This window comes from Rattus norvegicus, chromosome 17 (genome assembly GCF_036323735.1).
Source record: "Rattus norvegicus strain BN/NHsdMcwi chromosome 17, GRCr8, whole genome shotgun sequence".
Classification (NCBI taxonomy): domain Eukaryota; kingdom Metazoa; phylum Chordata; class Mammalia; order Rodentia; family Muridae; genus Rattus; species Rattus norvegicus.
In genome coordinates, this window is record NC_086035.1 from 87994681 (window position 1) to 88007683 (window position 13003).

The 13003-nt window shown below is 42.5% G+C and overlaps 1 protein-coding gene and 1 pseudogene across 18 annotated transcripts in view; both read left to right on the forward strand.

The window, feature by feature from the left end:
* Etl4 (enhancer trap locus 4) overlaps positions 1–13003 on the forward strand; it is a 463673-nt gene that overhangs the window by 245195 nt on the left and 205475 nt on the right. The window lies entirely within an intron of this gene.
* LOC134482760 (NADH dehydrogenase [ubiquinone] 1 beta subcomplex subunit 3-like) overlaps positions 1–13003 on the forward strand; it is a 53499-nt pseudogene that overhangs the window by 23935 nt on the left and 16561 nt on the right.

Sequence of the window (13003 nt, forward strand, 5' to 3'; positions counted from 1 at the left end):
GGTGGGAAGTAAACCTTCTATACAATCCCGAAAAGCCCTTCACTAACGACCTGCTTCCTCTAGTTTGATATACCTTCTAAAGTTTCCAAAAACTACCCCAAATAGCACCATCACTTGGGACCAAGTGTTCAATGCATGCACCTCTAAGAAGGACATCTTCCTAGTTAAACCATCAGGGGAAGCAGCTGAAAGATTATAAATGGAAAAGCGTAATAAATTTGCATTTTATACAAGTTCAAGGAGAAGGTCTGAGTTCTAGATTATAGCACGCTGCAGTAAGACATTACTTCTCAAGTGTGTACTGTGAATCAACTAATACTAACTCTTCAAGGTGAATTTACTGTCATCACTGTTGGATTCAGTCACAGGAGGTCATGCAGACAACCTTGGGAAGAGCCTGCTAAGTGGAGTGCTAGGGGCAGAAAGGCAGAGACTAATTAGCAGGGGTGGAAGGCAAGAGGGAATCTAGATCCTCTTTCTGGAACCTTCACTGTGAAAGGAAGGAGTTAATTCTGGAAAATTTGAAGACCCTGGGGCACGGAGAGAGTTGGTGGGCCGATTTGCTGTCAGGACAAGAACTAGGAGGAGGTGAGACAGAAGCAGCCTTTCCACTGTTAGTGATAGCCTGGGGTAAGGATGCTTGTGGAGTGGGAGCAAACTAGAGAAGCATTTACTGCCTGTCTTCGTATTTTGCAATGAAGAGCTTCCACTAGGAGTGACAGAGAGGCGGGGAGCCAGGCTGCAAGAGAACAGAAAAGGTTTCTGGGAGTGTGTGGAAGAAGGGGAAGGATGACGCCTGGATCCTATGTGCCCTCAATTTACAGGAGTGGCCTCGAGCACAGAAAAGTGCTGTTTAGCAAAACACTGATCCTCAGCACAGTTCTGGAAGAGAAGGATCCCAGGTTGGCAAGGAATGGAGATTGGTCTACTGAGCACAGCAGGAGAGTCAAGTGAGAAGAGTTGAGGGCTTTGAATCGTTTGGAGACAACAGATAACAGATAGATGTGTAGCCTCAGGGAGAGCAAAAGAAGACTAGATAAGATAGAGTTGAAAGGTTACAATCAGAAGCCAGGATAACACGGTAGGAAATCTCGGATTTGGAACAGCAGGTTGAAGGCCCTGAGATTGAGTGAGGATAGGCAAGAGTCTTGGAGAGCTGGAGGCCTGAAACTCAAGGTCATTGAATCCTTCAGAAAGTTGCAGAAATTCAAAGTCAAGAGTGAACAATGGGTCATTGTCAGAACAGGAGCAAGGATTACGGTAAAGGAATGTGCTTCCCTAAGGAGAAAGCTCCTTACCCATAGTCAGACATTAACAGTAACTCTGTAAATCTGATTTTAATCACAATTTCTTTCAGCAGAGTTTAGGATGTTATCCTAGAATCATTACCTGTTACCCATCTCCAGATGAGGCTCTGACAGATTCTAAAGCAAGAACTTTCCTCCCACCCTTTCTTTGCCAAGTGTCTCCCTCCCACACTAATTCCAACAGTTAAAAAAAAAAAGAGCTGTATCAATGTATAATATGAATAAATCACTCTGAAGGCTTTTCAGTTGGGTGTCATTAAGATAAATCTAGCAGGGTTGGCCAATTATCCTCTTGTTTCAGAGAAAGTTTTCCATCTGTCTTCTGTAATTGGGTTGTTTCTAGATGTGGTCACTGTAATTTGGACCTTGGATGGCTTCCAAAGGCCATGAGTTGGAGACCTGGTCCCAGTCTGCTATGCTCTTGGGAGGTAATGGACCTTCCGAGAGGTTGGTCTAAGAAGAAGACGTTGGGATAACCATCCAAGTGATAATGGACTTCCTATTCTTTCTTCTTGGCCACAGTGAGATGAGACTCGTTCCACCACTCACTCCTCACTAACCCTAGGCAGTGTGGTCAGTGACCGTGGACTTAAGCTCTCTAAAATTGTGAGTCAAATATACTGATTTATTCCCCAAAACTTTAAGTAATAAAAATCTAACCTAAAGTATAGGAATCATTCTTCCTTGTTGACCACAACGATTCAGGGAAGGAAGTCCAACCCACTGAGGTGATCTAGCAGAAAGAAGCAGATGCTTTTCCTCTTTATAATATCCCAATGGGACATTACTACCTTCTTTTCCTTATAGAACAGGTAGCAACTATTTATAACATTACTCTAACCTCTAGATATCTGGTCATACTTTTAAAGCAGTCTGTGGAGGAATGATAGGTTATCTCTCTGCCACCAGTGAAATGAGCCAATTCAAACCAGATGAAATTATATTAAAGGCAGGTTTATTGGGAAGCTGTACTCCAGTGTGTTCACTAGTTCCAAGAATAGAGGCCAGGGTACTTACCATAGGGAGGGGTAGGGGAGAGGAGAAAGAGAGAAAGGGCATGCACAGAGAGAGAGAGAGAGAGAGAGAGAGAGAGAGAGAGAGAGAGACAGAGACAGAGACAGAGACAGAGACAGAGACAGAGACAGAGACAGATAGATAGAGAGAGAGAGAGAGAGAGAGAGAGAGAGAGAGAGAGAAGAAATGAGAGAGAGAGCAAGCAAAATGTCTAGATTATGTTGGGCAGAGTCTCTGGGGAAAGGACAGCCCAGCCTTTGGGTTGGAAAGTTCAAGGTTGGAGCAGAGAATGCTGCCTGGGAGGGACTGAGGGATGCTGGGAGAACTTAGAGGCCAGGTCTGCTTTGATATGTAAAGTATGCACTTTAGTCCCTTGTCCTTGAGTCCAAAACAAAACTGGGGAAAGTTACATATAATAATATTGTACTTAAAGGTTTACATCAGAATCAGTTTTGGTCAGACTCCCCTGTTAATATATTCCACCTCAGGGTTCAACAGTGAGCCTGTTTCATTCTGCTTTTGTATCTCATATGGGGAGGGAGGGGAATTTCCAGTGAATGTTTCTCTTGAACACTTTATAAATGTGTTTATTATTTAAATAGAAGGGGCCTTTTTTAAAAAATAAAAAAATCTATTGTTTGAAATGGATACCTTCCAGTATGTGTAGAAAGTCTAGACCCTTAAATAAAGTGAAGTAACATAGTAGGACTTTTGTTTACTGATTCAAAGTTTAGTCATTTGTTCTCTAGCTTCTTAAGCAAAGATGCTTGAGAGAGGGTCTGGGTTTTCTCATTAGCAAAGGCTGTACACTGTTGTATTACAGCAAGAAACATAAGTCACTAAAACATAGTCTAGACGGTGTAAAATTGGTCAGAATTCTTATGATGGGATGAAAAGTAAAGTTGATGTCTTTGGATAGGGGGTTAAATTGTCATTACTGTTTGCTGAGGAAGTTGTTTAGCTGGTTGAAAACTTTAAAAGATGCCAATGGCCGAAGACTTAGTACCCCCACCCCCATTTCTTTCTTCTAGTCTCACATTCTACCCATCTGGTACCCTGGTTTCTGGTCCCTTAAGTTTTCCTGAAGATATGCATGGCTCTAATCTAAAGAAACCCTCCTCACTTACGCAGAAGAACAGTTGATTTCATATAACTGTTTCAGGGTAGAGAGAAGGGTAGAGAGGAAGTAGGCTTGGCTACACTCCACCTACAGTTAAATGCTTCCTCATACCATTTTAAAAGCCTGTTGCAAGAGTGGGAGGGAGACCTGGGAGGAGTTAGGATGAAAAGTGAGAGGTTAATATGACCAGAATATATTATATAAAATTATCAAAGAATTAATAAAAGTATTATGTGTTTTTAAAAGCCTGACAAAATTTATCTGGGTTATTTATGACACACTTTAGATTTACCACAGAATTACATTTATAGACAATGTGGGGACTCCAGAAATGGGGAGCCCATTGTACCCCTGTTTGCATTAGGAAAACCTACTAAGGTACAGCTGAGGTAGACAGTGTTGAGAGTTCTGAACACTGGATGTTGTTAGTAGCCCAAGGGACGGAAGGAGGAAAGGGACTTCATAAATGTTGCGTTTTCTTTTCTGTAAACTGGTGTTTTGGAGTTTTTCATCTCACTTATTTCAAAGTTAGATTCTCTTCTCTGGAACTGTACCCCTGGAGTGACCCAAACCAAGCATGCTACCACGATTTGGAATAAAGGTTGATACACTAATACCATCTCTTCTAAGAATGCAGGGTCACCATTTGAATCGCTCTACTCATTGACAGCAAACTAAGCTCTTAAGTGCACAGGGTTGCTGAGACGCTCAGGGGTTAACCTCACTGGGACCTGAGTTTAATCCCTGTGGTACTCCATGTGATGTATGCACTTGCATGCACAATACACGTGTCAATAATACATAAAATCTCAAGTGTCTGGACAAAAAACCAAATGTGTCTTTCAGTTATTTTCTCTATTGCTTAGATGAGCCTTCCAAGAGGATTACAACTGTTCGTTTATAAAAGCTTTCTCGGTCATTTAAAGACGTTCTCACAGCCTTGTCAGGGCAGGAGGGTGTGGTTGGTGCCTTATTCCCTAGAGTCCAGCAGAGGGGATGTAGTGTGGATGTTTCCACTTTGCCTATCCTAGTTACATACATGTTCGTCTCCATTCCAGGCCTTCCTTTCTGCGGACTGTCACAATGGCCTCTTTATTGACTCAGAGGCCTCTCTTCTCTCTTCTGAGCCTGTCCCTCCTACTGCTCTGAGAATGGTTCTGGATCTGAGTTCTAAACATCCTGACTTGAGTATTGGCGTGCTTCTTCAATGGTCCTTATGCCAGTGACTCCCACCATTTTCTCCTCACCTCTGCCATCATCCATTTATATGAGGCATCTCTCTCTTCACTTGCGCAGCCACTCTTGAACTTTGTCCCCGTTTCGTCCCCGATCCCTATCCAGGCACATGTTCCCTGTCTTGCTCTATGGCTAGCTCTCTGGGTTCACTATGATGTCAGTCTCAAGGCCACCTTTGTCACTGTATCTTCCCAGAGAGCTAACTATTCTCCTGGCTTAACAGTACTTCTTGGGTCTCAAAAAACGCTTTCCCTCCTGCATTATTCTATATTTTATTGTGTATTAATTATATTTTACAGCGAAACCAGGGCCCTGCATATATTTGGTAAGCTCTCCTCCATGGATCCACAATCTCTTCCGTTTGGTTTGAAAGGAAGGCATTGCCTTATGAACCGTAAAGTTCTATGAAATTGGGGTTCAACCTTCATTGTTTTGCTCCCTAAAGTTTTTGGTTATTCAAGACATTGTCTGCTGACAGCGTGTCCTGGAGCTTCATAAAGGAGGGAGATGCCCTTCCCCATTTGAAGGGTCCCTGTTTTCGTCTGCTGACATAAATGATAACAGGTTATTAACAAGCAAAACACAAGGTAATGTGCCCATGAGCACGAAAGTCTTTCAAAAACCCGTAACTCAATATCCTCTTCGCAGGGAAGTGAGGAATGGAGATGAGTTGTGAGTGGTTTCAAGAGTTAATAAAGGATATTTTTAGGATGTTGGGTGAGCCTCCAAAGACTAGATAGACAGTAGTGTGTGAATGAGCCCAAATTAAGTTGGCCAGAAAAACAATGAAAAGTCTGCCTGGGCGTGGTGGGTGGCCTTTGTTTCTGGCTGTGAAGTGAATCCTGACTATTGGAAGACATGTTATGGAAGGGAGTGAAGGCCATTGTGTTCATTTTGGAGGAGCCTCAACTATGGGAACTTCATCGAGAGAGAGATCCCTGCAGGGGTTGGAAGCAGAAGGTCAGAAAAATCTCTGGTTCTGAGGTTGACTCAAAAGACTGTCTTTTGTTCAAAGTACTCAGCATGCTAAAGTTTGGGGGCTCTGAGCCCCAAGATTAGAAATGTATGCTCCCAGTCTCCATATTAGAATAGCTGAGCCCAGATTCAACCTGAACAAAGCTCTTAGGTGATTATGGTTCATAGGAATCGAAAGTTTATGTGCACATAGCACAGAACCCCCTCCTGTGCGCCGTGAAACCGCAATGTCTCCTGGGTAACTAACGAATGAGTTACATCGAGATTGTTCTCTGAGTTAGAACAGTAGTTCATAATCAGTCATACTCACTCTTTGCAGTTTTAGAAAACTGTAGCCCCTTCTTTGACTTTAGTATCCCAGATTTGTTAATTTCACGTCACCTCCCAGCCTCCATTGTCATTTTCATGCAAGTATTTTTGACATGAACAAGAATAGAGAGAAAGAGAGTTAATTGTTCCCAGTTATAGATTATGAGCGTAACCCCCGACTGTCTCCTCTAAGAGTAAACACAACGCGTGCCTCATTGGATCATCTTCCAATATTGGGACTAAGTGGCAAGGAAGACGCAAAGGTTAGGGGGATGTTCTCTGTCACAGCGTCAAAAGCTGAGAATTCCAGCTCACACATCTTGGCTAATAACCACAGAAGGAGTTGACACTGCAGCATGCTTGGATTCTCAAAACAGGAGAGAATTTGACAGCGAAGTCTTCCTAGCTGTCTGGGAGCGAAACAGGAGCCGGAGAAACATGAAATGTGAGGCAAGTGCCTGCCTCAGCCTGGATGATGCTAGAGGAAAAGTGCCAGCCACTGTGCTGCATTGTGGGAATTCATGGGGTCCCTTTGCTTATAAGAGTAATGGGGACAGTGACATTTTGTGTGCACAGGCCAGGGACACAAAGGGTCTCACAGTATGAAGATCTGAACTGTCCGTGTGAGGCCAGGATTTCAGAATGTTTGGCCAGGCATTTTGGAGATTCTAATATTAATACTATTATATAGATGTATGTATTTGTGTGCATAGAGTTTGTATGTGTATACATATATATGTATATACAAACACACACTAGTGGAAAGCTAAAAGAAGAAGCTTATTTATGCATTTATATTGTGACAAGAGACAAAGAAAGGTAGTGTACCTTCAATATGTTTTTATGTAAACAAAACCATGCTAAATATTGCTGAAGTTCCCAAGGACACAGCTGGCACAGAGTGTTTTCCGGTGTGGTTTTTTTTTTTTTTTTTAGAACTTTATATATTCACTTTTATTTTAAGATAAAAACATCTCTGCTTACACCAGTGTGCACGTAGGACGATGTCATATGAAAATGTTTGCTTTTTTTTTTTTTTTAATCTGTTTGTTCTGAGATAGGGTCTTACTATGGAGTTGTGGCTGGTATGGAATTTAAGTATATAGCTCAGACTGGCCTCAAACTTAAGAGCCCCCAGGTTCTGTCTGAAGTGCTAAGACATTGGTGTACACCACAAAACTAGCCTGTCTTCTTATATCTTGTGTTGTGCTGCTAAACCTGAGAAATTACACACGAAATGTATCTTAGTGTGCATAATTTCTGTCTTTTGTTTTTCCTTTATGTGTGTATGTGCTTGGAGGCAGGGCGTCATTAGCTACAAATGCGGACAGAGCTAAGGATGACCTTAAACTCCTGATCCTGCAGAGCACTTCTGAATGCTAGGATTACAGCTGTGTGCTGCTATTACATACCTGTGTTTTTATTTATATAACAGGTTATAATGATTTTTTAAATTTTAAGTGTGAAGGTTTTTTTTTTTTTTAATTAACTATGTCTCAGGGAATAGGGAGGCATTGGGGTTGAAGGTTTGAGAGTGCTCTGCCTAGACAGCCTCATTAGTCCTTGTCAAAAGCTACTGGGTAAAGACTTCAGCTTAATGAATGTAAGAATTAGGAAGAATCATCTTCCAGGGGTCAGGAAGCTGAGGGGGGAGCTCGGTGTTGGTGATTGTAGAGAGAAGTCATGGTAGGATGCAGTACGCTGTTTTGGGGCTCGACACACTATTGTCGGACACTCCTCTTGCCACTTTCTACCGTGTGGCCTTCATAGCTGCCCTGATTCTTGCCTCTGCTGTCCTGTCAAAGTGAGAATGGATATTACAGATAGTGTCGTTAGAGCACATGTCACAGAGATGCAGAGATTGCTAAAAATCATGACGTATATAATCCTCTGTTGTGTAGCTCTTTGGAAATGGAAAATAAAGACTCTATTTCATTGGCTATCACCGTCATTGGCAGAGCCATGATTTCTTAGGGCTGGGTCTTGGATGCAGGTTCTCAGATTCGGGTACTTATTTTTATTTTTCAAGTTTACTTGTTTGTGGCTGTGGGGACATGGAGGGAGAGAAAGAAGTGTGCTGTTGTCATGGGCATGTTCTTGCCACAGTGTACATGTGGAGGCTAGAAGAAAACTTTTAGAAGTTGATTATCTCTTTCCACCATGCTGGGGAATCAACCTCAGGTCAATACTTTTGTGGCAAGCGCCTGTACCACTGAGCCATCTTGTTGACCCATATCCAAGTACTTTTTTTTTTTTTTTTTGGTGGTGCTGGGAATCAAACCCAGAGTGTTAAGCATAGTAGCTAGCATCCTCCCACGGTGCTGCACTCAGTCCCCATGTTGATAGGTTTATGATGACATTCACAGGCAGCTGTAGATGGGATTCCTCTTATAAACAATTTGTTAGCATCCCCTGACATCTTGTTTTGCCTGTAGGAGACCCTTCCACCAAATGACACCGGCTTCCTAAAGCCTCTTAGGTGGGGCTTTGTCTTTCCCAGGTCAACTGAGGAGCCCGTAAACATTTGTTTGTTTGCTTGTTCTACCACAACCATCACTTTTCTACCTACTAACAGCTACAGTTGTAGGAAAGGGGGAGGGGGAGCTTCCTCTATATACTGGAATAATTCCCTACACTAAGGCTGCAGTCCCAGTGCGGTAGTCAGCTTTGTTTCTGTAACAAATGCCTGAGATAATCAACGTCTATGAAAAGCTTAATTTTGGCTTGCAGCTTTGTGGATTCAGTTGAGTGGCAGTGGACCTGTGAAAGAATCCAGTTTCGTTAATGAGCCCAAGCTGGACTGGACCTCACTGTGTAAACCTGGTTGGCCTCAAACTCACAAACATCCACTTGCCTTTGCCTCCCAAGTGCTAAAATGAAAGGTATTGTACCACCACAGCCAGCAAGACGTATGCTGTATGGTTGTCCTAATGGCCGCTTCTGTGGGCTTCTCCAGCGTTTGAATGTTTTTAAGCATTCCAGTTCACTGTTGCTTTATTGTTCCCATGTTACACCCACCCCTGATGCTACAGAAAAGACTTAAAACTCTCCTTCATTTTCTTTTTGCATGGAGGGTTGCTGCAGATCCACCTGGAGCTATAATATTTGCCTTGAAGCTCCTCCCAACAGCTCTTCCTAAGAGGCTTCTCTAAGAATTTCCTGTACTGCAAAGTCTGCTGTGAGGAGGAAAGCTCCTGGAAGAATAAAGTCCCGCGGCTTTGGCAGGCGGGGGTGGGGGAAAGGTGTGTAGTTTGGTGTTGCTGGAACATGCCTTCATAAAGACTAGGAAGGCAGCTAAGGCACAGTTAGAAGAGACTGGAGAAGCAGGAAGTCAAGTCCTTGTGGGCTAGGCTACGGAGAAGAGATGGGAGGAATGTTGAAAGTGTAGGGCATCGGAATGCTGTAGAGATGATTGCATTTGGAGGGAAGAAAGTGAGTGTTTGAACTGTCATATGAAGATGGATGGGAAATTGGCTGGATTTTAGATATTATAGGCCAAAAAAACCCCAACAGTCTTATAAAGTCCCTAGAGCAATGACTGGCACACATTCACTGCTATGTAGATGTTTAAAACAAAATTAAAAAAAAGCGCTGCCAGCAGAAGCATTTAGCACACGGAGAAGAGTGTAACCTTGAAAAGGCATCTTACCAGGACGATTACAACATCTGCCTGGATGAGAGGTGACGTCAGCGCAGGAGATGTGGTGAGGTGAAGGTTGAAATGGGGCCATGGTCCTGCCGGTACACGTCATCTTTGTGGAGCCCAAGGCTTATCCATTAGGCAGCTAAAAATATAATTTTTGGACTTAGCATTAAGTTTGGTATCTTTAGCATAAGATTTATCTTTAGATAAGAATGTAAGAGTCCACCCACAAAAGAAAATAAAGCAAGAAAAGAAAAATGTCAAAGACAGAAGCCAATACAGACAAAGTGATAAGAAGTTCGGTCATCCTTAGCTACAGAGCAAGCTTGAGGGCAGCCTTGGCTACATGTGACCCTGTGTCAGTGAACTATTCTTAATATAAATATAAAGGATAAATTAATATTTCTTTACCTTATGGCATTCCTCAATAACCACACAGAAAAAAAATAAGATTTATTCAAAATTGCACCTCTCTGGCTGAGCAGTCAAGTGGTCTACCTTTACCTCCGATGCTAATCTGGTTACCTCCCAGCTTCAGCTCGTGATGTTTGCGTATTATTGTTCTAACTCTTTGGTCCCCTTCTTCAGGGTTCCCAGTCTCCCACTGTCCCTCTCTCTTCTCTGCTGTCAGATGTCCCACCCTACTCTCTCGCCTGCCCTGCCATTGGGTGATCAGCATTTATTGACAAGGCAGAGAATAAATGGTGAGAACTGTTTGCACAAAGGAGCCAGGAGATTCTTGGTATCAGCATTTCAATCCAGTGTCCAGATTGAAACCAGATATGAGGGCAGAGAAATCAGCATTTGAATAACCCCAGGGTCAGTGTTACACAGCATAGAAAACATTATGCCTACAACCCTGTCTCAGAAAAATACACCAACCAATCAACCAACCAAACGGGAGACATGAGACCCACCCTGAGGTACCAGTAGTCCAGGAATGTCAGAATGAAAACTGAAGAGAGAGCTTTAGATCTAGTTGACTTTTTTTTTTTTTACCTTATTAGCATTTTTGCCTATCCTATAGGTCAGTATTATATTTTATTATTAAAAAGTGTATAATTCTTATCATTCTTCAGATAACACCACACTGTCCATGAATATGTCCTAACAAGGTGTGTACTAGTATGCCTACGAAAACCAGCTTTTGAAATCACACATGGTTAAGGATGACTGTGTTCTGATTACTAGTAGCTACAGCTTTGGGTACCCTTGCTTCATTATCAAACAAACCACAGTTACTGGTGTTTGGGAATTGGGGAATCCTTAGGAGATGAAGTCAAATGCTATTTTATCCAAAACCTAGACAACGCATATAGACCCCAAATATCTGCTTGTTGCCTTTGGTATCTCAGAACACTAATAGACTTAACTCTAAAACCTGAGAGTTATCAGCATGCAACACTGCCTCTCTGGTCTCTTGACATAGCTAAGTGACAGCTTTTTAATGGGCTGGAGAGATGGCTCAGCGGTTAAGAGCACCAATCCCAGCAATCACATGGTGACTCACAATCATCTGTAATGGGATCTGATGCCCTCTTCTGGTGTGTCTGAAGACAGCTACGGTGCTCTCACATACATAAAATAAATAAACAATTCTTTAAAAAAAGCAAAACAAAACAAAACAAAAACAAAACAAAACAGAAGTTTAATGGGAGCCGTGCACTGGAATCTAGAAGTCATCAGGCAAGCTATGAAGACATGTCATACCTGCATGAAAAATCGTGCTTGCAGTGCCAGCATCTTCCAAGTGACAAATATAACTGGGCTTTAGTCCCTAACCATGAACCCAAGTGTCCCCTTTCACTTCCTGTTCTGTCAGGATTCTGTGAAGGGACATCTTGTCTAGCATTTGGAATGTGAGGTTTCTGTCTTTGCCATTTAAGTGTTTAGTGTCTGTCTGCTGTCCCTGCCCCAGGATCACTTGTACTTCTTCCATTTCTCATATCCATTGTTTGCTCAAACAGCAAACAAGTCTGACAGTCAACTGCGATGCCTAAAAATTCATTTCTCTGGTTCTCTCGAGTTTTTGACTTTAACTATTTAATTACCAGATACCGACATTCATTATTAAGTGCATTCTTAAAGACCTTCATTTATTTATTCCCCCATTGTAGGTCTTAAGTCCTCATCATGGGTATATTTCCTCAGTAATATTATGTCAGCTTTCAGGGTTTTAAGTTCTTCACATTTCCTGGTTGAAACTTTGTCAGCTTGACTATAATTTCTTTTTCTACTCAGCTCTGAGTCGAGTGGCTTCCTCCTCCTCTTCCTCCTCCCCCTCCCTCTTCTTCTCCTTCATTTTCTTTTATGTTTTGAGTCAAGTTTCAGCCGTGTAAGCGGACTCACAGTGTAGTCTATGGTGGCCTTCAGCTCCCAGCAATCATACTGCTGTCCTTTCTTGCTCGGATTATAGATGTGCCGAGGCTCTTCCTGAGGAACTTTGTTACAAAGCTTGTGTTAATAAACAGGGAAGGGCCGAGGGTGGGTGTTATTAATTACTGAAAGATGTGGCTGCTGGTGGTGTTATTTCTCGTCAAGCCTCCCACTGACAGAGCTGGCAGAGTGCTAAAGTAATGCAGGGACATAGGAACCGCTGTCACATTAAGGCTCTCTTCTTTCTGTTGAGACAGAGTAAAATATATCTCCTGACACACTGGAGCTGGCATGGTCTTCAGAGCAAACTCGGGTGCATTGGCTGATATTAAAATTTGTTACTGAGGCGAACAACAACCTTAAGTCACTGGCTGAGTCACGATGCCATTGCCTAAGCTTTAGAAAGCTCGTAATTTCTGAAGCCACATTTACCTGACACTTAAAATGGAAAGAGGAAAGTGTAGCCCAAAAGCTTAGGATACAATAAATTGGTTTTTTTTTTTTTTCTTACCTGACCCTGCATATAAAAGTTGTTTGGCTTCCATGGTCTTTATTGCTAAGCAGTATAAGGAGTCTTTCTGTTTTCTTTGACTCTGAGCTCTGCTTCCCCATCGTTCTCCCAGCCCGATCCCTTCTCGGCCTCTTCTGCTAACCGATAGCACATGTGTTTTTGACTAGAACCTGCAAGAGGAATGTGTATGGCCATCATATGGAAATACCATTCCAAATTCCATATGCTGTGAGATAATACACTGGCGAGACCATCAGAAGTCACCCCGGGAAGGGGAATTTGGATTGGAAGAGAATCAAAGAAATTGCGAAGCTACTAGAATTGACTGTCGTTAAGCAGTAATAGGTAGTCTGGACAACTGGATGAGGGCCAGGTCACAATCACAATCCCTTGTCCTTTAAGAATGAGATAGCATTGATTGGGGAAGGGGGGTGCACTGTCCACTTTCTTAGGGTATAATATAAACACAAGTCCCAAGCTTTGTCTTTTGTTTTATAAAAGGGACAAAGATA